Source organism: Elephas maximus, chromosome 4 (genome assembly GCF_024166365.1).
Source record: "Elephas maximus indicus isolate mEleMax1 chromosome 4, mEleMax1 primary haplotype, whole genome shotgun sequence".
NCBI classification, from domain to species: domain Eukaryota; kingdom Metazoa; phylum Chordata; class Mammalia; order Proboscidea; family Elephantidae; genus Elephas; species Elephas maximus.
Genome location: NC_064822.1, coordinates 143,465,982 through 143,491,273, shown reverse-complemented (window position 1 = coordinate 143,491,273; position 25,292 = coordinate 143,465,982). Strand labels below are relative to the sequence as shown.

Sequence of the window (25,292 nt, the reverse complement as noted above, 5' to 3'; positions counted from 1 at the left end):
CCAAGTATTGTGATTAGTGCTTTTTATGTATCATTTCAGTTAATCCTCACAACAAGCCCACGAGGTAGGCACTTTTAGAATGCCTATCTTGCAGATATGGGAATAGAGGCATAAAGAGGTTAAATAAAGGGGAATGGAGCCCAGTTTGGCTGATTCTTAGGTCTTGGCTTATTCACTGTGCTACATGCTACACTGTTAACAGAAAACGCATAGGTTAGAGAAGCAGAAGGTCTATAGCAAGCCCTGAAGAACACGAATGTGTAAGGGACAACAGAGGCAGAAGTGCTGCCAAGAACAGAGTGACAGGTAGGTGGCAAAGAATGACAGTATGTTGATATGTACAAAAGGGAGATTTCTTTGAGAAGGAAGTCTGCTCAACTTTTTTTTAATGCTTATAAAAGGAATATATACTAATTTTCGAAAAGATTAAGTAATGAATTTTAAGGACCTAGCAAATTCTTGGCAAATAAAAAAAAAAAAAAAAAATTTTTTTTTTTTTTTTTTTTTAGGTACTTAATAAATGATTGAGTTTATTACTAACAAGGAGCCCCTGCATGGTACAAATGGTTAAGTGCTTGACTATTAACTGAAAGGTTGGTGGTTTGAACCCACCCAGAGGAACCTTGAAGGAAAGGCCTGGCAATCTGCTCCCAAAAGGTTACAGCCATTGAAAACTTTATGGAGCGAAGTTCTACTCTGCAACTTATGGAGTGACCATGAGACATAATCAACTCCATGGCAACCATATTTTTGTTTTGATGTAGGTTAAAATACCTGTAGGTAGAATGATAAGAAAGTAACATCAATATTCTCTTCCCTCTCCCCGTGTGGTATCATTGAACCAAGAGCTAATGACTGTGACATTCAGATTACCTTTCATTGATCTGGAATGCACAGGCCTTGTTGACTTCTTTATAGTCCTGGGATTTTGACAGGCTCACATAAGGAAGAGAAAAAGTGATAATAGTGTCCCAAGTTCCCTTTCTTTGCTGTCTTTGCCTCTAAATAGGATGAGTGAAAGGGGTTTGGATATTTCAGAACCTGATTTTCAGGCTCCTATTTTTTTTTTATGACATGGTGACATCTTTTTTCCTTCAAGATGAGCTTTAAATGTTCTGAAGGGCACAAACAAACTCTGCTTACCCATCATCATTAAAGTGCATACTTGAGGTTTTAACGTGGATTTCTGTGGCCCGAGTTAACAGTTTGCGTATTTAGCTTTAAACAAGGAAGAAGTGTTCTACATAAGTAAAATTTACAAATAACTGAAGCTGATTCTTTTAGGGCATTAAAAAAAGTGGTTTAACCATTTTTAAGATGGAAATAGCCCTAAAATATAGGATTCATTTCTCTTCCTTCTTCAGCAGAACGTGTATTCTCTAGAAAATGAGGCCTCTCTAAAGGAGTAGTGGAAGATAAAACAAATAAGGCTGTAAAATTTAAGGCACGTTACTGAAGGAAAGCTATTTATTTTGATGGCTCAAAGGGAAATTTGCATCACCCAGCTTCTCAGATCTATTTTAGTTAGTTGAGTTGACAGAAACTTGCCTCTGGATAAACGAGGTATTCTGTGGTCATGCACACACTCATTTCTTCCCATGCCATGCACTTTTCAAATATTACGTTTGGCATCCAGATGGTGGCTACAGAATAGCACAGTGTTATGATGGGTGTAGCGATCATCATGTGATCTTGGCCTCAGCAATGCTATGTCCTGAGTAGCTGAACAAATTGGCCAAAGGCAAGATTAGTTGTACATGGGTCACATTAAGGTATGTCTGTTTTCCTTCTTAGCTTCATTTTTTCCCTCTGGGTTCAGAAATCTCTATCTTACATGTACTAAGAAGTTTTTCAAGCTTCTTCTCTTGGATTGCTCTCCATTATTTTCAGAGTTTAAATGAAAATACGTTTAATTATTTTCTTCTTAAGTATCTTACCTGCATATGTTTCAGGGCGAGATTTGCTTTTTGTAAATTATAAATTTTCCAAAGGCAAAGGAGCTCTAACTAATCAATTGTCTTACATTCAAATGACTCTTTACTGCTGTAATATTGATGGAGTCCTTTACTTACTTGCTATTTGTCTTTTTTATTGTTTGTAGCTGTGGCCCTAGGGTTAACAGTACATGTCTTTCATTTATTGCAGTCTTTTTTTAAATAATATTATTTATATACCACAGTATACTTCTAATTGTTTCTTCTCATCTTCAGATTCTATAAACCCATAACGTGTTGCTCCTAATTTTGCTTTAGACCAGGAGTTTGCAAACTGCAGCCCCCAAGCCAAACCCAGCTGTGATCTAAGAATGGCTTTTACACTTTAAAATGGTTGGAAAAAAAATTCAAAGAAGAATAATAATTTGTGAGATGTGAAAATTATATGAAATTCAAGTTTCAATGTCCATAAATAAAATTTTTTTGGACCACAGCACGCTCATTTATTTGTGTATTGTCTATGACTGCTTTTGTGTTACAAAAGCAGAGTTGAATAGTTGTGAAAGAGAGTGTTTGGTCTATAAAGCCTAAAACATTTACTATTTGCCCTCTTATAGAAAATGTTTGTTGATCATTGCTTTTAGAGCATTAAAAAATAATAGAAAAGAAAAATGTCCTTAATTTTTGCCTTCAGTTTAACCATTTGAGGAACTTCACCTTCAGCTTTCAGCCTTCCCTGTGCACTTCTGCCACAACGGTGTTCTTTCTCTTTGCTCTCTACCCTTCCTAGAGGCTGTTGTTGCTTGGCACTTACCTGGCTTGGTGGTGGGGGATAGAGAGATTTCTCCATTTCCTTAGCCCTACCCCAGTCTTAGAAGGCCCCATGTCCCTGGGTCTCAAAAGTAGGAATTTCTCAGTGATCCTTCCTCTCTTCCCTCTGGCAACCAAACTCTGCCTTTCGTCTTTGGAGGGTCTTGTTTGGCAGAGTTCCTTGCCCCTTCCCCAGTAGTTGTTGTTGTTAGGTGCCCTTGAGTCAGTCTTGACTCATTTCCGCAGTGGTGATGGTTGTTGTTAGGTACCATTGAGTAAATTTTGACTCATAGCTACCCCATGTGACAAAGTAGAATCGCCCTACAGGATTTCCTTGGCCGGGTCATCTTTATGGAGAAGCTCTGGAAGCACAGTGGTTAAGCACTTGGATTCTAACCTAATGGTCAACAGTTTGAACTTACCAGCTGCTCCAGGGGAGAAAGATGTGACAGTCTGCTTCTGCTAAGTCTTGGAAATTCTATCAGACAAGTCCTACTTTGTCCTATTGGGTCACTATGAGTCAGATTCAACTCAACAGTAATGAGTCTGGTTTTGTTTTTTTAATCTTTATGAAAGCATATTGCCAGGTCTTTCACCAGCGGACCCACTGGGTGAGTTTGAACCGCCAACCCTTTGGTTAGCACCAGAGTGCTTAATCATTTCCTTAGTGGTGGTTGTTATTGGGTGCTGTCAGTTTGATTCTGACTCTTAGTGACCTTACAGGACAGAGTGGAACTTCCCCATAGGGTTTTCTAGGCTGTAATCTTTACAGAATCAGATAGCAGGATCTTTTCTACCCTAGAATTGCTAGGTGGATGCAAACCGGCAACCTGTCAGTTAGCAGACAAGCACTTTCACAATTGCATCACCAGGTTTTCTTTCCTTGGTTGTAGGTTGTAGGTGGTAGAAGACCTCTAATAGTATTTGTATAGGATGCTGGGACCAGGGCTATTTCCTGCCTCACACTCTGGGAAAGAGTTCTAATTTTTATTTATTTTTTTCCTTTTACTTTTCTTCCAGTTGTAATGGGTATTCACCTCTAATCTTCCACCCTGATCCAGTGTTTTTGTGAGCATCCAGTGGAAGTTTGTGAAAAAGAGCCTTTAAATGTTTTCCAAACTTTTTGTACTTCCACCGTGCCCAGAGGTTCTATAATCTCATGCTAGCCCACACTTGACCTTTATCAATTTGGTAAAAAATATAGCTGACTTTTTCTTACTTACTTAAATGACACTCAGTGTCTCATCTTCCCAGGGTCGGCCACAAGTGAGTGACACAGTGCTCACTTCCCATCTCTACTTGAAAGGGTTGCTATACTTTTTATTATGAATGTTTTGCAAAGTTAACTCATATGAGGTGAGCTATAACATATCCTCATCTACTACAGTAAGAAACTGAGTCCCAAGTTGGGAAGACAGACTTGAAAACATTTTTGCAGCCTGGTAAATTTGGAGGCTTATTTGCACATCTGAGCAACTATTTGATTATGCAGAATGTTTTTATGTTCGCATTTCAAGTTAAGGAAACCCTGGAGGCGTAGTGGTTAAGTGTTGCTAACCAAAGGGTCGGCAGTTCGAATCTTCCAGGCGCTCCTTGGAAACTCTATGGGGCAGGTCTACTCTGTCCTATAGGTTCGCTATGGGTCAGAATCGACTCAATGGCACTGGGTTTATTTCAAGTTAAAATCCAATTTAGAGGTTTTATCAAGTGAATCTGTAACATGACAGACTGAGCTAACATAGAACCTCTCCCATCACAAACATCTCAATGTCCTGGAGAAAAATTTAACAATTAAAACACTATCCATAGCTTAGATTGCAAATAAGGAAGTGTAATCTCTAGGTGCCAGAAATTACAAAGAAAGTGAAGGCTGGAATAGTAATGGTGTGAACTGACACCCTGGCAGAGGGGGATATAAAAAAGGGTGGAAGTGGTCCTAGACTTAGAAATATGCCTCATGGCTGGGGTGACGCAGGGACTAGATATGACACTATAGAGCTATAATGTGCTGGTTGCCCAAACTGCATTATTTAGGTTGGAGTCTGAATATATGCCACACAGGTGGTTCAGGGAACTCTCAAGAAATTTACATAAAATGAGTCCTAGGCTAGGGCAGGCAAGAAGAAGTAAATGAAAAACAGCATCCTGAAGAAACATCTAGCCACATTAGTTTCTCATAGGAAAAAAACTACCCCTGCTGAAGATGTGCTCACAATTAAACACTGAAAATACATACAAAGGAGATAGATCTTTGGACTGACTCAGTGCACACAATAAACCAGGGCATCAGTGAGCCCTGTGTGTTGTTTAAGAGAGAAGAGTGTATGTTTGAAAAATGAAAAGAACTTGACATGGAAGAAATCAGGAAAAAAAAATAAAATAAAATATTTATAATTATTAAAGCTATATATTTCAAAATAGGAGAAACTATGAGGGAAGAATGTGACTCAAAAATTATAGGCAAATTTGAAAAAAGTTATTGAAAAATATGTGAAAAGAATGCTGATTTTAAAAGTATTAATATAAAATATAAATGTTATACTAAAGTTTTGAAAACTTGTGTTTATAAAACTGTGTCTGTGTATTCTCACAGACAAAAAAAAAAACACAACAGTTCAATAGTACCATTTTTGTTTTTGTAGATGCTGTATCCTTATTTCTTAAATGACTGTTGAACCTAACAGGAAGGAGTTGTGTATTAAGCATTAAAATAGCTTGGTTCTGATTTTTCTAAGCTATTAATCTGATCATGTCATGTCTTGCATCAGACTTTTCAGTAGCTTCCTATTGCCCAACATTCTTAATATGGCTGGTTGTCTGGGTTTCCTGCAGTTGGACCCATGTTTTCTTCTTCAACCTCCCCTCCTACCACTCTCCAAGGCCAGTATTTTAGAGTTCTTTGCATCTGTGAATATACTCTCCTCTTCTTGAATTTGTTGTCCCCTCTGCCTACAATGCTGTGTCCTCAGGTAATAATAAGACTCCATTTCTGAACTTCATTCAGTCTCTACCCAAATATCACCTCCTCAGAAGTTTTGTCCACCATTTGTAATTAGCCCCCTTTTCTCTACCTCCATCATTCTTTATTTTCTACTCTCTCTTAATTTGTCTTTATAGCATTTTTTTTAACTGACTATATACTACATATTTATTTATTTGGTTATAGTCATTCCCCTCTATGTTTTTTATTCCAAATGCCTAGAACAGAACCTAGCACATTGTCACTGTTTATTAAATATTTGTTGAATGAATGAACATGCTCAGAGTCTTGGTAGTGGTATTCACTTTGTTGGAAAGCAAACTCCTACTTGTCTCATCATATAGGCTTCAGATTTCTAAAGAAATCTTTTCTTGCTCTTTCAAACTAAGTTAGATATCTCTGTTTTATGGTCCCATAGCACTCTATAATGCCCCTTAGTAAATTCATTTAGCCATTGACTCAACAAATACTTATTGAGTGCCTACTGCATTCCCGGGTAGCGTAAACAGACTGCACTCGGTTTGAATACACCCAATGGCACACCACAGAAGAAAGACTTGGTGATCTACTTCCATAAGATTGTTGTTTTTAGTTGCCATCAAGTCAGAGTCAACTTATGATGATCCCTGTTGTAGGCTCTAGGACACACTCTTAGCTCTTGTGAAGCTTATATTTTAAGAGGGAGTAGGGGGAGACAGACAGCAGCAAATAAACAGGAAATACATAGTATGTCATATAATTATAATTGCCATGAGGAAACATAAAGCAGGGTTAAGGGATGCGAGTGCCAGGGAAGTGGTGGTAGGAATCGCTTTTTTATATAGGGTGCCAGGAAAGTCCCCACCGATCAGACACTTTTAAATAGAGTCTGGAAGGAAGTGAGGGAGTTAGCCATAGGATATCTGGGAAGACTGGCCAGTCAGAGGAAACAGCCAGTAGAAAAGCCTTAGGCAAGAATGTTCTGAGTGTTGGAGGAAGAGCAAGGAAATGAGCGTGGCTGAAGCAGACAGAGCAAGAAGAGTGGTAGGAGACGAGTTCAACAAGAGATAGCAGGGGGATAGATGAGGCTGAGGCTCTGTAGGAGTGACATGATCCAATTTATGTTTGAATAGACTTACTCTGGTATGCTAAGACTAGAGCATAGAGGGTAAAAGGTAGAGGCAGGGAGGTTTGTCAGGAAGTTATTAAAAGAATCCAGATGAGAAATGATGGTGTTTGGGATCAGGGTAGTAGCAGGAAATGTAGTCAGAAATGGTCAGATTCCAGATATATTTAGAAGACTTAGCAGGATTTGATGGAAGATTGACTATAGGGTGTGAGAGAAATAAAGAAGTCGGTGACAAATCAAGTGTCTGGCCTGAGTAATTGAAAAGATAAAGCTTCAATTTACTGGGATGGGAAGAATGGTAGAAGAGCAAAGGAGGAAGTGGGTGGGGTCGAGGGAATAGAGATTTTGAACATGCCAAGATATCAATCAGATACCCCCATGGAGAGTTTGAGTTTCCAGTTAGAGATAAAATTCTAGAAATCAGGAGAAAACTCTAGGACAGAGATATAAATATGATAAATATCAACAGATATATTTAAAGTTGTCTGGAGAATGAAATGATATGAAGTGAGAGGACTCAGCCCTCAATAATTCCAACATTTAAAGGTGGAAAGATGAGGAAGCAACAGCTAGGGAGAAAAACCTAAAAAGAGTGGTGACAAGAAGCCAAGTGTTATGAATTGAATTATGTACCCCCAAAATATGTGTTGTAACTCCTATCCTCTATGCCTGTACCTATACTCCTAGGGACTCGTAACTATTTTAGCTTTCTCATTCCTCCTGTGGGTAGGACTTCAGGATCTATCACGTCCACATCAGGAATACGAGCCCAGGCTTCTATCTCCTTTCCTCAACATTCTCATAGGCCTACCTTCTAAGTCTTCTTTTGAACCATCATTCTCAAAAAGGCATTTTTTCCTTAGGACTGTGCTGGTCAGTACTTGCAGGTGTATCATGGGAACTGTAGGAATTTATAGAACCAAATAGCGTTGTCACCAGAAACAAAACCTTTTAAAAAAATCTGAAAACTGAGATCAAATCAAATGCAACATGGGATATTTATATCGTCTGGATAATCGGATCTACCTGCATTAATGTTTAGAAGGAAATGCACGTAGCAAAATACACAGATGCATTTTCAAGGTCAGAATGTGGAGTTTGGAAGAGAAATATGGAGCAGACGGTAAGCTCATAGGAAAAATTAAGTCAGCCAGCTCTCCCCAGATGGTCATCTTTATACTGTTTTTATGTAGCTTGTGAATTAGGTACCTGTGTTTTCTTCAACCCACTCCCTGCTTTGTGAATTATTGTATTTGACATTTTAATTGCAAATAAAATCCATAAATTCTGATTTTTTCCCACCAAAAGATGTCTCTTTTTATTCATGTTTTTGCTTGAAATTAAATAACACTTATTAATGTTTGGGAATTTCTAAAATTCCTATTTCAATTTTACAATTTATTGGCTGATATAATAATAGAAATGTAGCTTTAGTGATTCAGATTACAGAAAGGATTTCTTTTTGCACTTTTCAGGAAACCGGCTAAATTGGGTTTTAAGATCTTCCCAGTTTTAAAATATGTATATTATAGACATTTTCTATAAAAACATATATTTTTTTAAAGGAGAGCTGTGCTTAATGAAAAGAACGTCCACATTGAATTCAAATCTAATTCAGTTAAAAATGCTATTTGAATGTGATCGTCACACGGTAGACATATCCCTCACCTCACCTCCATGTATGAGAAGAACATAATGCCTTTTATACAAACAACACCTTTCAGGTAAACAATGTGCTTTTCTAAGTCATTGCTTTCAAATTTCTAGAGCATTTGAACTGACATTCTATTATTGAAGTCCCAGATAAAGATAATAAAGCTGCTGCCCCCAATAGTGTGTAATAAACCAGCAAAATACCTTCTTTTTTTGTGTTTTCATATGCATTAGTAAGTATTAACACTCAGACACATGCATTGGAGAAAAGAGATTCTTCAAAAAAGGCATTAATTGTTTTTCTTATCCATCATTGATACCCTTGATAAATGTAACAAAGTAAATAAATGTGTTTAAGGCATTAATAAAATGTGATGAAGTACTTGCACCTGAATGAAGGTATTCAGTGTGTGTATAATTAAACATAAGACAGAAATAATCAGTAAATTGTGGCGGAAGTGTTTTATGTTAATACTACTTGAAAAATAATGCCTTCCAAATTAAACTTGTTTCTGTATGAATAACTTGTTTTACATTAAAAATGTGAAGTCATACTCAATTTAAGTACTCAGATCCTACTTATCTTGCTCAAAAGATAAAACAAAGTTAAGCTTATTTTATTTGATCTTTCTCAAATTGAATAAAGCAAGCTGTTTACTATAAATTCAAATCATTGTTGAATAAGCCCCTTCAAGTTTATTGTGCTTTCCTGTTTATTTTGAGTCAATTAGATTCTAATGACTCATGAGCTAGATAAGGTACAAGTATAATTTTGAGGACATCTAGTGGTCTGTGGGTTTCAATTTTTTAAATCTCACAACAAAATATTAATTAAATTTTTCTTCTAATATGTGGTCGCAACATCTCTTTTACCCAATTAAGTGTTTCATTTATAAATTTTAAAAGTAACTTCTCTGGGGTTGAGTCTATAACCTAACCTGCAAATATGCACCTCCTAAAAGTTTCTTAAAATTAGGTTGGAAAAAGTTTCCGATACATCTTCATGTATACAGAGGTTAAATTGTGATTAAAGAATCAGTGAGCAGTCTTTTGAGGAGTGTGTCTTGAATAGCAATGAGCAAGGGCACTCTACCTCAAAATATTTCCTCTATCTTATCTTCTGGACAGGTATGTTCTTTTGGCCCATGAATTTATTCAATATATATTTAATGACTGCCTTCCATGTTACAGGCCTTAATCTGGGCTTGGGCATCAACAATGAACAAAAAACAATCATGGTCCCTGTCCTCATGAAGCTTTCAGTCTAAAGGAGAGAGACACGAATCAAATAATCACAGGAATAAGTGTAAATTGCCACAGCAATGTTGTTGTTGCTGTTGTTAGGTATCATCGAGTTGATTTCGACCCATAGAGAACTCCATGTGACAAAGTAGAACTTGCAGTAGCTGTAATCTTTACAGGAGCAGATCACCGGGTCTTTCTTCCCCAGAGTGGCTGGGTGGGTTCGAACTACCAAACATGCCATTAGCATCTGAATGCTTAACTGTTGTACCACCAGAGCTCCTAGCAACAATGATAAATGATAAGTGCTAGTGAACAGTGAAAGATGGTAATATGAGAGAATCATGGCACAAAAAAAGGCATTTAAATAGTAGGTACTTTATGGAAACCCTGGTGGAGGAGTGGTTAAGTGTTACGGCTGCTAATCAAAAGGTCGGCAGTTCAAATCCACCAGGCACTCCTTGGAAACTCTATGGGGCAGTTCTACTCTGTCCTATAGGGTCGCTATGAGTTGGAATCGACTCAGTGGCAACAGGTTTGGTTTTTCTTTTTTGGTTTACTTAATGAATGCCGGTTGAATGAAAGGATAACTGTATGAGAGGGATAATATGGGTATTTGTCCAGAGAAAGCTTTCTTGAGGAACTCACATTTGACCTGAGAACTAAATCATGAATAAACATTCAATTGGTAATGAGTGTAGGAAAGACTGTCGCAGACAAAAAGAAAAACAATACTTTTTGGTAAGATAGAACATCACAGAAAAAAAGACTAGGTGAATTCTCAAAAAAACAAAACAAACAAAAAACCTTTGCCGTCGAGTCGATTTCGACTCATAGTGACCCTATAGAACAGAATAGAACTGCCCTATAGGGTTTCTAAGGAGCGGCTGGTGGTTTCAAACTATCTTTTGGTTAGCAGCCTAACGCTTAACCACTGAACCACCAGGCCTCCAAATGAATTCTAGCAAGCCTGAAAAAAAAGAGTTCAAAATAGTGCACGGTACCAGAAGAAGCTGCTGTGGTCGATGGGGTCTAGAAAAGCCGTATCTTCCGTGTAGAGAAATTCAAAGAGCATGGAAAGCCATTTAAGTGTTTTCCTTAGAGAAATAATATCCATAAGAACAAGCTTTGGGGAAAAATAGTTCATTTGGATTGAAAAGAGGTTTGAATCTGAGCCAGAATCGAAGCAAGGAGATCAGCTGGAAAGCATTGCAGTAGTCCAGGTAAGGGATAATGAATGACTGTTCTTATAAGCCATCCAACTTGAGGTACTTTGTTATCACAGCCACAAGAAACTAATACGGTTAGTCAAAGATTTCTTATATCCATCAAAAACAGCATGAACCACAATAGAAAAAAACTGATAATATAAAAATCATTGCTGTTCAAAAAGTACTGTTAAGAAAATGAAAAGACAAGTTAAGCTACAGATTAGGAGAAAATATTTGCAAAACAAAGATGCAAAAAGGATTGGTATCTAGAAGAACTCTTAAAACTCAACAATAAAAGAAAATTTGAAAAGTAAGCAAAAGATTTGAATAGACACTCCACCAAAAATGATAAATGGATGCAAGAAAGCAGATGAAAAGATACTCAATATTATTGTTGTTGTTGTTGTTAGGTGCCATCCAGTCTATTCCGACTCATAGCAACCCTATGTACAACAGAACAAAACACTGTCCAGTCATGCACCATCCTCACAATTGTTGCCGTGCTCGAGCCCATTGCTGCAGCCAGTTTGTCAATCCATCTCGTTGAAGGTCTTCCTTTTTTTTGATGACCCTCTACTTTACCAAGTTTGATGTCCTTCTTCAGGGACTGATTCCTCCTGATAACATGCCCAAGGTATGTGAGGCGTAGCCCCTCCATCCTTGCTTCTAAGGAGCGTTTGGGTTGTACACCTTCCAAGACAGATTTGTTTGTTCTTTTGGCAGTCCACGGTATATTCAATATTCAATATTCTTTGCCAGTACCACAATTCAAAGGCATCAATTCTTCTTCTGTCTTCCTTATTCATTGTCCAGGTTTCACATACATATGAGGCAATTGAAAACACCATGGCTTGGGTCAGGCACACCTTAGTACTAAAGGTGACACCTTTGCTTTTTAACACTTTAAAGAGATCTCTTGTAGCTGATTTGCCCAGTGCAGTGCATCTTTTGATTTCTTTACTGCTCGTTACATGAGTGTTGATTGTGGATCCATGTAAAATGAAATCCTTGACAACCTCAATCTCTTCTCTGTTTATCGTGATGTTGCTAATTGGTCCAGTTGTGAGGATTTTTGTTTTCTTTATGTTGAGGTGTAATCCATACTAAAGGCTGTGGCCTCTGATCTTCATCGGTAAGTGCCTTCAAGTCCTCTTCACTTTCAGCAAGCAAGGTTGTGTCATCTGCATAACGCAGGTTGTTAATGAGTCATCCTCCAATCCTGATGCCCCCTTCTTCTTCATATAGTTCAGCTTCTTAGATTACTTGCTCAGCATACAGATCCAATAGGTACAGTGAAAGGATACAGCCGTGATGCACACCTTTCCTGACCTTAAGTCAGTCACGATTCCCTTGTTCCGTTCGAAAGACTGCCTCTTGATCTATGTACAAGTTCCTCAGGAGCACAATTATGTGTTCCAAAATTCCCATTCTCTGCAATGTTATCCATAATTCGTGATGATCTACACAGTCGAATGCCTTTGCATAGTCAATAAAATATGGGTAAACGTCTTTCTGGTATTCTCTGCTTTCAGCCAAGATCCATCTGACATCAGCAATGATATCCCTGGTTCCACATTCTCTTCTAAATCTGGCTTGAATTTCTGGCAGCTCCCTGTCTACATACTGGTGCAGCTGCTTTTAAATGATTTTCAGCAAAATTTTGCTTGCGTTTGATATTAATGAAATTGTTCGGTAATTTCAGCATTCAGTGGGATCACCTTTCTTAGGAAAAGGCATAAGTATGGATCTCTTCCAGTAGGTTGGCCAAGTAGCTATCTTCCAAATTTTTTGGATAGATGAGTGAGCAGTTTCTGTCTGCATCCGTTTGTTGGAACATCTCAGTTGGTATTCCGTCAATTCCTGGAGCCTTGTTTTTCACCTATGCCTTCTGTGTAGCTTACGCTTCTTTCAGTACCATCGGTTCCTGATTATATGGTAGTAGTATTATTTAGGGAAAAACAAATTAAAACTACACTGAGGTGCTGCTACCTACTTATTAGAATGGCTTTAAAAAAGGCCCCATTTTTCTGTATGACTTTAAAAAAAAAGATACAGTTTACTCTGTATCATTATTACCTCCAGTACAAAATAGCATAGAAAGGACTTTCTTCATGAAAAAGGCCCCTAACTATTCTCAATGACTCTAGCCTTCTTTCTGCTAATCGTTTTTCATGTGATAATAGACTCTCATCTTCCCAAAATTATCTCTTTGATAAAAACCTTAGGCATATTATGTTATGACCTCCAACCACAGTTTCTTCATATGTAAACTATATAAGTTGAACCATAAAGTTCCTTCCAACTCTGTGATACTAGGTCACTCTCCTTTAATTGATAATTTTTTAATAAAAAGCAAGCAAGGTTATCATCTTTCAGTCACCCTGTGATTTATCTATGGTATCAATAGATACATATAGTTACCTAATTCTCACAAGACATACTCCTCGTATAGTTGTGCCTATTAAAACAATAGTTTATTATTATTATTATTATTATTATTTTTGTTACGCTTTCTCCTGGGTCAGATTTTTATTATAACTCTTATTACTGATATATCTGAATTTCAAAAAAAATGAACATTGATACAGTAAATATGTGGGTGTTGGTTTAACAAATATTTGAAACATTTTTATGATTAGTATAATTTCTGTATATAGCATGCTATGTCCAGTTAATAAGACTAAATGACAAAGGCAAGTCTGAACAATTTAATTAATTTAATTAAATATTGATTAGTACAGTGGGAAAAGATCTGGCCTAGGATTTGGACTATCCAAGTCCTAGTTCTAGCTTTATTACTTATATTTCAGGCTACTTAGACATGCTCAATCTTTAGATCTTGGGCAATAATTTTGTCTTACTTGGCCTTGGTTTCCTCATCAATAAATTTTTGGGGTCTGATTTAATGCTTATTATCATAATGTTTTAGTTTCTTAGGACTGCCATAACAAAATACCACAAACTGAGTGGCTTCAAGAACGTAAATGTATTGTCTCACAGCTCTGAAGACTAGAAGTCCAAATCACGGCACTGGCCATGTTGATTCCTCCTGAGGGCTTTGAGAGAAACTGTCCCATGCCTTCCTGGAGCTTCTGGTGGCTCCCAACAATCCTCAATGTCCCTTGGCTTGTGGCAATGTCTGCTTCTGTCATCACATGGCCATCTTCCATCTGTCTGTCTCTGTATCTGTTCTTTTTTATAAGACATCACTCAGGTGGTATTAGAATTCCTCTACTCTGGTAGGACCTCATGTTAACCAATAACCACTTCAAAGGCCCGTATTTCCAAACAAGATCGTACTCGTAGATACCAGATTCGGACCTCAACGTATGTTTTAGGGGAAGAAAATTCAATCCATAATAACTATCTTCCATTTGAATAGTCTATTGTTTCTATACTGATTTCTTACTTTCAGGTTCATACAATAATTTAAATTGGGCTACCTTTCCAGGACACTTTTTGATGATTCACTTTATTTTACCATCTGTCTTAGTTACCTAGTGCTGCTATAACAGAAATACCACAAGTGGATGGCTTTAACAAAGAGAAATGTATTCTCTCACAGTGTAGGCATCTAGAGGTCCATATTCAGGGCACGAGCTCCAGAGGAAGGCTTTCTCTCTCTGTCGGCTCTGGGGGAAGGTCCTTGTCATCAGTCTTCCCCTGGTCTAGGAACGTCTCAGCACAGGGACCTCAAGTCCAAAGGACACACTCACTCCCAGCTCTTCTTTCTTGGAGGTATGAGGTCCCTATCTGCTGGCTTCTCTCTCCTGTTATCTCATATAAGATAACAAGGTGATTCAGGACACACCCCAGAAAAACTCCCCTTACATTGGATCAGGGCTGTGACTTGAATAAGGGTGTTGCATCCCACCCTAATCCTCTTTAACATTACCTAATCTTGCCTCATTAACCATAGGCAGAGAATAGGATTTACAACATAAGGAAAATTACATCAGATCACAGAATGGTGGACAGCCACACAGTACTGGAAATCATGGCCTAGCCAAGTTGACGCACGTTTTTGGGGGACACAATTCAGTCCATAACACCATCTTATATTTACCCTGAAACAGGGTTTGCTCTTTACTTTCTCCTACTCTTTCAGCGGAGTCCCTGGGTGATGCAGTTAACACACTTAGATGCTAACCAAAAGGTTGGAGGTTTGAGTTCACCTAGAGGTGCCTGGGAATAAACACCTGAAGATCTACTTCCAAAAATCAGCCATTGAAAACGTTATAGAGCACAGTTCTGTTCTTACACACACAGGGTCATCATGAGTCAGAATCTATCTGAAGACAACTGTTTTTTGTTTTGTTTTATTTTTTGTTATTGTTGTTGCTGTTATTGCTGCTTTTACTCTTTGTGCGTTCTTCCTGTTCCACTCTCCTATAAAAATCCACATTGGTGTAACACTCTATTACTTTATTGGGTCCACTCTTTTTAGAGCTCAAATTGCCCTCCCTCTGCCACTTTTTAGTGTCCTATTAATATTGCCCTCCCTCCATTGCTTTTTTTTTTTTGTCCTATTAATTAATAGCACTGCTGTTAATTGGATCCCTCCTTTAGGCAGAATACTTATTCTTTAAGGCCAGAAGAGGTTAACTGGTCCAAAACACTCATTTTATAGATAATGATGCTGAAGCTGAGAGACATTAAGCAAATTTCCAAAAAATTATGACACAACAACAATTTTAGGACTAGAATTCTGGGCTCTTGACTTTCAAGTTCATTGTTCTTCCCATCATATCATACGGTATTTCAAGAGTACATGGATGACGGTGAAAGGAGGAAGATGGTAGGTTGAGCATGTATGTTTTTATTCCCTCCCACCAATAACCTTAGAGATGTCAAAAAGATGTGAAATAGACCATATAGTTAGAAAAGTGCTGGGGATAAAAGGATGTCATTGAAAGAAGAAATGCTGAGGAATTTCTGGATAATAGAAAGCAGGTAGGATCAATTTATGAATGAAAATGATGAGATAATAATGAGTAGAAACATTTATTAAACATTTCTATATACCAGTAAGAGTGCTAAGCATTTTATTTAATATCTTAATTAATCCTTTAAACACGCATGCGTGTGTGTACAAGCACATACACACGTAAACCTAACCAAACTATAAGAAAGGAAGTAATAGAATAAAAGCAGGTATTGGTGAATAAACCCATTGCCATCGAGTCGATTCCATCTAATAGAGACCCTATCACAATGGTTAAAAGCTTGGCTGCAAACCAAAAGATCTGCAGTTTGAATCTGCCAGCCACTCCATAGGGTCGCTATGAGTTGGAATCAACTCAACGGCAGTGGGTTTGGGTTTTTTTTGGTTTATTAGTAAATAAATGATAATGAAACTAGTTGTTCCATGTAATCAAATGCTGGATTTTTTAAAAGACCAATAAAATACGTGTATTTTCATTATGTTTGATCAAGAAAAAGAGCAGCCATAGAAATGAATAAAATGAGAAATAGAACATAGCTATAGATACAGAGGTTTTAAAAAGTAGAAATACTGCATACAACCTCAGACAAAAAATAAGAAAATTTAGCTGAAATTTACAATTTTCTAGGACAGTAGAAAACTTTTTAATACTGTGAAGAGTTAGAAAATTGGAATAGCCAAACAGCAGAAGAAATTGGAAAGAAAAGCTAAAATCTACCCCTGAAAAGGGCTCAACTTCTGTATGAATTTACAAATATCTGCACTTCAAAGAAGAGCTACTTCTTAAAATATTTTAATCATTTTGGACCACATTTTAAAATAAGTGGGGAAATAGTTTTTTTTTTTTTTTTTTTGTAATTCAGTAAGAAAATAAAACACTATAGTCAGAATTCTACTAACAGTAATATAAAGAATGACCTGGTGATAAGAAGGGATTATTATAAAACTGAAGTTTTAAAGAAATGAGATCCCCATATACCTATGATTTCTATTCTTAGGAAAATAATCGATTTCTAGGACTTAGATAAAATGAAATGGCTCCCTCAATTTTAAGCTAAAGTTATTCTTTCATGTAAATGACTTTGAATCATCTTTGAAAGCTTTAATTTCAATTTTAGATAAAAATAGGATTAGTGACCTACTTGACAGCATAGAAGATAAACATTTTAAAAGTTTTTTTAAATAAATAATCTAAAGTGTAGGACTGGGATTCACGCTTACCTTGTAAAACCCCCAGGTGTGAAATTCTTTTTTTAATTAAGAAAAAAAAAAGTGTTCCAGTTGGTTTTTGATAATGTTTAAACTTACTCGATACTCCATACAATGATACTTATGACCAAATACCATTTCATTAGTTCTTATTTATTTCCTATGCAAATTCAATAAATAACCAATTATTTCCCTTCCATCTTTAATCTCAAGTTTTTTTTTGTTTTTTTTTTTTTGTGAAAGAAGCATTAAGAGAAAGTCTGAAAAAGCAGCCCCAGGACATTTAACATAAGAAGAATGAAAAACTCATTATTTTATTATTTTGACTTGGAAGTTTAAATCATCTTTTATACCACCTGATAGGAATCATATTCTCAACAAAGCATGTACAGTATTCAATGTAACAATTTCTGCAGACAATAAGCTTCCCTTTGCCCTCTAATCATCCTTTAAAGCCATAAATAGCACCACACTAACCTCACCGTACAGTTCCTAAAGTAACTAAGAAATCAGATGACAGGATGATAGAGTAGTGATAAGGTAAAAAAAGGAAACATATTATTAAGTAGCTTTATAGCAGAATAATATATCAAGTGTCAGTTTAGATAAAAACATTCATCCATTTTCAAGTATAGCATGGATTCGAGGACATGAAAAGTTAAATTTGTAAGCTTTTTTTATAACAAGCTGTTGGAAAACATGGAACTTGATTGGGTGCCTCTCCAGCAATTTCCTGAAAGAGCCTTTCTCTTCTGATTTCTCGAGCACAATGGAAAAGGATTGGGATTTACTGGTAATAATTAGGAAGAAGAACTTCCATTTCTACTATGTGCACAGGGAGAAACACTAACAGTATAAAAGCTTGATTATTTTTATGTGCTAAGCTAGAGAGAAATACCACAACTCGTAGAGCCTAAGGGTAAGCACCTTTTTTTGTGCATCTAGTATTTTAAGACACCAGACAATAATTACTTAACCTTTATTGACATACCATTCGACAGATAGTGGGTTATGGAAGGAAAGGGAAAATAGACTTCAAAGTTAAACATAAAGCCCTTTGAAAGATGTTCTGTTCTGTCAATTAGCTGCATCTAAAAGTAATTGAGGTCATGAATGAAGTGAAAATAAGGAGCAGTGTGGATGCACAGCCCAGGGAGCTGGTGGGGTACTACCATGGTTATCTTATTGTTAATCTGTACCTGGTGGTTTTATTGTGTTCTTATAGCTGTACTCTCAGTGTGCTTAATTGGCTAATAAATACCTGCTTATTATGTTCATATTTGCAAGAAACTTCATAAATGTTGCATAAAGAATGTTTTAGTTCTGACAATGTAATTTAAAATATCTATCCAGAAAGCATAAAAAAGGACTTCCTTAGAAATGTTTACATAGGAATAAAATGAACTCTGATCTACTTTCAATTCATACCCCATTTGTTCTTACTGCCCCCATCTGTGGAAGATTAAATTTGATCCTATAGAAAGATGAAGTCCTGTAGCTCAAATTCTTATTTTCTCAGAATACACATTTTGTAAGGAATCCAAATCTTGTTGTTGTTAGGTGCCCTAATGTCAGTTTCGACTCATAGCGAACTTATGTTCAACACAATGAAACACTGCCCAATCTTGTGCCCTCCTCACAATTGTTACACCTGAGCCCATTGTTGCAGCCATTGTGTCAGCCTATCTTGTTGAGGGTCTTCCTTTTTTTCGCTGACCCCCTACTTTACCAAGTATGATGTCCTTCTCCAGGAACTGGTCTCTCCTAATAACATGTCCAATGTATGTGAGACATAGTCTTGCCATCTTTGCTTCTAAGGAGCATTCTGGCTGCACGTCTTCCAAGACAGATTTGTTTGTTCTTTTGGCAGTCCATGGTATATTCAATATTCTTTGCCAGCACCACAATCCAAAGGTGTTAATTCTTCTTTGGTCTTCCTGATGCTGGAAGCTATGCCACCGATATTCGGATACTAGCAGGGTCACCCATGGAGGACAGGTGTCTGCTGAGCTTCCAGACTAAGACAGACTACAAAGAAGGACCCGGAAGTCTACTTCTGAAAAGAATTAGCCAGTGAAAACCTTATGAATAGCAGCTGAACATTGTCCAATATAGTGCTGGAAGATGAGCCCCCCCAGGTTGGAAGGCACTCAAAAGATGACTGGGGAAGAGCTGCCTCCTCAAAGTATAGTCAACCTTAATGACATGGATGGACTAAAGCTTTTGAGACCTTCATTTGCTGATATGGCACTACTCAAAATGAGAAGAAACAGCTGCAAACATCTGTTAATAATTGGAATATGGAATGTATGAAGGATGAATCTAGGAAAACTGGAAATTGTCAAAAATGAAATGGAACACATAAACATCAATATCCTAGGAATTAGTGAGCTGAAGTGGATGGTATTGGCCATTTTGAATTGGACAGTCACACGGTCTACTATGCCAGGAATGACAACTTAAAGAGGAATGGTGTTGCATTCATTGTCAAAAAGAACATTTCAAGATCTACCCTGAAGTAAAACGCTGTCAGTGATAGGATAATATCCAGATGCCTACAAGGAAGACCAGTTAATACAACTCTCCTTCAAATTTACACACCAACCACTAAGGCCAAAGATGAAAAAATTGAAGATGTTTATCAGCTGCTGCATTTTGAAATTGATCAAATATGTAATCAAGATGCATTGATAATTACTGTTGATTGGAATGCGAATGTTGGAAACAAAGAAGAAGGATCAGTAGTTGGAAAATATGGCCTTGGTGACAGAAACAATGCCGGAGACCGAATGATAGAATTATGCAAGACCAACGACTTCTTCATTGCAAATCCCTTCTTTCACCAACAGAAATGGTGACTGTACACATGGACCTCACCAGATGAACACACAGGAATCAAACTGACTATATCTGTAGAAAGAGATGATGGAAAAGCTCAACATCTTAAGTCAGAACAAGGCCAGGGGCTGACTGTGGAACAGACCATCAATTGCTGATATGCAAGTTCAAGGCGAACCTGAAGAAAATCAGAGCAAGTCCACAAGAGCCAAAATACTACCTTGAGTATATCACACCTGAATTTAGAGACCATCTCAAGAATAGATTTGATACGTTGAACACTAACGACTGAAGACCAGACAAGTTGTGGAATGACATCAAGGACATCATCCGTGAAGAAAGTAAGAGGTCATTGAAAAGACAGGAAAGAAAGAAAAGACCAAGATGGATATCGGAGGAGACTCTGAAACTTGATCATGAACGTTGAGCAGCTAAAGCAAAAGGAAGACATGATGAAATAAAAGAACTGAACAGAACATTTCAAAGGGTGGCTCCAGAAGACAAAATAAAGTATTACAATGACATGTGCAAAGAGCTGGAGATAGAAAACCAAAAAGGAAGAACACACTCGGCATTTCTCAAGCTGAAAGAACTGAAGAAAAAATTCAAGCCTCGAATTGCAATAGTGAAGGATTCTATGGGGAAAATATTAAACAATGCAGGAAGCATCAAAAGAAGATGGAGGGAATACACAGAGACATTATACCAAAAAGAATTTGTCAACGTTCAACCATTTCAAGAGGTCGCATATGATCAGGAACCAATTGTACTGAAGAAAGAAATCCAAGCTGTATTGAAGGCATTGGCAAAAAACAAGGTTCCAGGAATTGATGGAATATCAATTAAGATGTTTCAAAAAACAGATGCAGTGCTGGAGGTGCTTACTCGTCTATGCCAAGAAATATGGAAGACAGCTTCTTGGCCAACTGACTGGAAGATATCCGTATTTATGCCTATTTCCAAGAAAGGTGATCCAACTGAATGTGGAAATTATAGAGCAATACCATTAATATCATATGCAAGCAAAATTTTGCTGAAGATCATTCAAAAATGGCTGCAGCAGTATATCTATAGGGAACTGCCAGAAATTCAGGCCAGTTTCAGAAGAGGACGTGGAACCAGGGATATCATTGCTGATGTCAGATGGATCCTGGCTGAATGCAGAGAATACCAGAAGGATGTTTTCCTGTGTTTTATTGAGTATGCAAAGACATTTGACCGTGTGGATCATAACAAATTATGGATAACATTGTGAAGAATGGGAATGCCAGAATGCTTAATTGTGCTCATAAGGAATCTTTACATAGATCAAAAGGCAGCTATTCAGACAGAACAAGGGGATACTGAGTGGTTTAAAGTCAGGAAAGGTGTGCATCAGGGTTGTGTTCTTTCACCATACCTATTCAATTTGTATGCTGAGCAGATAACTGGAGAAGCTGGACTCTATGAAGAACGGGGCATCAGGATTGGAGGAAGACTCATTAACAACCTGCATTATGTGCAGACGACACAACCTTGCTTGCTGAAAGTGAAAAGGACTTGAAGCATTTACTAATGAAGATCAAAGACCACAGCCTTCAGTATGGATTGCACCTCAACATAAAGAACACGAAAATCCTCACAACTGGACCAATGAAGCCACATCATGATAAACGGAGAAAAGATTGAAGTTGTCAAGGATTTCATTTTACTTGGATCCATAATCAACAGCCATGGAAGCAGCAGTCAAGAAATCGAAAGATGCATTGCACTGGGAAAGTCTGCTGAAAAGTACCTCTTTAAAGTGTTGAAAAGCAAAGATGTCACCTTGAAGACTAAGGTGCACCTGACCCAAGCCATGGTATTTTCAATCGCATCATATGCATATGAATGCTGGACATTGAATAAGGAAGATTGAAGAAGCATTGACACCTTTGAATTGTGGTGTTGGTGAAGAATATTGGACTGCCAAAAGAATAAACAAATCTGTCTTGGAAGAAGTACAACCAGAATGCTTCTTAGGAGCAAGGATGGCGAGACTGCATCTTACATACAAGTTGTCAGGCAGGATCAGTCCCTGGAGAAGGACTTCATGCTTGGCAAAGTACAGGGTCAGTGGAAAAGAGGAAGACCCTCACTGAGGTGGATTGATACAGTGGCTGCAACAATGTGCTCAGGCATAACAAGGATTGTGGGGATGGCTCAGGACCGGGCTGTGTTTTGCTCTGTTGTGCATGGGGTCGCTATAGGTTGGGACCCACTCAATGGCACCTAACAACAACAACACAACTTCCTTATTCATTATCCCGCTTTTACATGCATTAGAGGCGACTGAAAACACCATGGCTTGGGTCAGGTGCACCTTAGTCCTCAAGGTGACATCTTTGCTTTTTAACACTTTAAAGAGGCCGTTTCCAGCAGATTTGCCCAATGCCACATGTCTTTTGATTTCTTGACTACTCCTTCCATGGGCGTTGATTGTGGATCCAAGTAAAATGAAATCTTGTGAAATAGGAATTGATGGAAGCAGTATTGTTAAGTGGTGAATACAAATACTTATATAAATATAACTAAAAATTTTAATTCCATACAATCAATTCTATTCAACAATTTTCAAGCGTCCATAATTGTCAGGATTATGTATTGAACACAATGGGATATACAAAGATTAATAACACAGATCCTCCAGGATTTAGCAGAAATGAGGGTAGTAGGTCATTCAGTTTCTTTCAGACATGCAAAAACAGATTATTTTTTGGCTAGGCCTGATTCTTCATAGACCCCCAAAAGATAGTCATTGGGTGCTCATTTGCATAGATGCCAGGAAGGCTAGAAATAAGAAAGAATGAAATAAGCTCATTTCACTCTGATTAGATTATTCCTAGGTTGGTTGTAATGACAGAAAGATATGAATGCAAGATTAAATAGAAAAGCAAGGTGAAAACAATACAAGGAAAGACATCAAATATGACAAAGAGAAGGAAAAATGAAAACTCATACAAAAATGAATGTGGAATGATTTCCTCAGGTTTCAGGCATTTCTAGGCAAATCAAAAGTCAATTTTAGTTGCTGGGGAAAACTAGATTAGCTAAAAGAAAAGAACAAAATGCTGAATATAGTTCCTGGAGAAACCAGGAACACATTACTCATTCAGACCACACAGCAGCGATTGTTTAACAAAGAAAGCCGCATCTTAAGCTCCTATACCTAAAAAGCTTTGTTTATTGGGTAAGTAATCACTTTCAAATGAAACAGGTACCTTCCATTTCAGAGAATCTCTTAGCAACTATAGCTTTTCATTTTGTAGCATAAATTGTTCCCTTGGTTGCAGCGGGTTTGGCAAACACTGAGCAGAGTCTGGGCCAGGATTTTGTCATTCTATAAATCCATGATGTAAAAAAATTATAGTATTGTCAAACTTTTTTCTGATACGCTTCACATTCTCCCCAGATCCCATGAATAAAAGGTCATTCGACTTCTGATAACAAATACAAAATGGGGTATTTTCAAAAGCTTAATGTATAAAGTTATTTTTTAATTTGAGCACATTTAAATTGAGCCAGTTCTTTCTAGGGTTTACCAATTAGTCTGCGATTAAGGAGCATGACAAGTTGGTGGTGCATCAAAAGGGAGATAAGTGTCAAATGAGTAGGACACACTGATTGTCATGTCTCATTAGTAACTTGTAAATTGACAGAGTTCCCCTTCATGTCACAGTAATGGAAACGCAAAGCATTATTGACAGTTTATTTTATTCTGTGGCTACACGTGCTCTGTTGCTCAGCATTTAATTTTTAAGCTGCACATTCTTTGGCCCAATATTTGAATATGTCGAGAAGCTAGCAGTAAGTCAATATTTCATGTACGCTATTTTTTTTTTAGCGTACATGAAATATTGACTTACTGCTAGCTTCTCGACAATATAGCCTTAATAGTGATTTCCGCAATTATGTACATGAAATAATGCCTTATGGCTGGCTTTAGTTGTTTAGAGCTGCTGTACTTAAAATCTGGTTGTTCAAGCATAAGAGTATGTGTTATAATCTCACTGTAATTATAATCTCATTTAGACCTCACAATAACCACATAAATTCAGTATTACCATATTTAATAGTTTCCAGGTCTCTTTGACTTTCAGGGGTATACTCATATTCTCCAACTGCTTGGTGCAGTGACAAAACATTTTATATAGCCCCTTATTGATCTAAATTGAGGAATCTATTATGGACAGGAAGCGAGTAAAAGGAGAAAGTGCCACCCTCTTATTATCTCCTTTTTAAATAATTTTGTCTTTGGGGTTATAATATCATCTCCCTAACTTGTCATTCTTTAAAAAAAAAAAAAAAAAAACTTTTGCCATTGAGTCAATTCTGACTCTATAGGACAGAATAGAACTGCCCCACAGGGTTTCTAAGGAGTGTCTGGTGGATTCGAACTGCCAACCTTTTGGTTAGCAGCTATAGCTCTTAACCACTATGCCACCAGTCTTTCCTTTGTCATTCTTGGTATTTATTAAATTGTCACCGTTTGTTTATAAGTGGGGCAATGGCCACAATTATTGATAAAGCACTACCAAGACACATTACTATATTTAATAATATATTATTTTCTGCCTAAGAGGCATCCTGTAGGGACCACATCATACAGCCATGCACCACCTCAGAGTACTGATTCTCCTCCCACCTACCTGTGATTTAAAGCTGTTTGTCTCTTGTCAAGACCAGTACAATAACCTTCTTTTTAGCTAATTTCTTGTATATGCCCTTGTTGTAGTTAGTTGCCATCAAGTTGGCTCAAACTCTTGGCAACCTTCTGTATAACAGAATGAAAAGCTGCCTGGTCCTACACCATCTTCATGATTGTTGATACGTTTGAATCCATTGTTTTGATTATTGTGTCAATCCATCTTATTAAGAGTTTCCGTTGTTTTTGCTGACTCTCTACCAACCATGATGGCCTTTTCTAGCAATTGATTTTCCTGTCCAGTGTAAGCGAGCCAAAACCTCATCATTTTCACTGCTAAGAAGCATTCTGGTTGTATTTCTTCGAAGACTGATTTGTTTCTTCTTCTGGCAGTCAATGGTAAATTCAGTATTCTTCGCCAACACCACAGCTTGAACACATCAATTCTTCTTCTGTCTTCCTTCTTCACTATCCAACTTTCATATATACTTGAGGTTATTGAGAAGACCATAGCTTGGGTCCGACATACCTCAGTCATCAAAATGACATCTTTGCTTTTTAGAACTTTAGAAGTCTTTTGCATCAGATTTGCCCACTGCAGTGTTGTTTGATTTCTTGACTGCTGCTTCCAAGAACATTGGTTATTGGTTCAAGTGGAACGAAATCATTGACAACTTTAATTTTGTCCTTGTTTATCAC

The 25,292-nt window shown here is 37.3% G+C and overlaps 1 protein-coding gene across 3 annotated transcripts in view; it reads left to right on the top strand.

The window, feature by feature from the left end:
- LIN7A (lin-7 homolog A, crumbs cell polarity complex component) overlaps positions 1-25,292 on the top strand; it is a 164,764-nt gene that overhangs the window by 24,954 nt on the left and 114,518 nt on the right. Inside the window, exon 1 of one of the 3 annotated variants that reach the window (XM_049883962.1) lies at positions 1,726-1,772. The exons of the other annotated variants lie outside the window; for them this stretch is intronic. The gene's annotated coding sequence lies outside the window, so the exon portion shown is untranslated. Of the gene's footprint in view, positions 1-1,725; positions 1,773-25,292 lie in introns of those variants that run through there. 3 annotated transcript variants of the gene reach the window in all.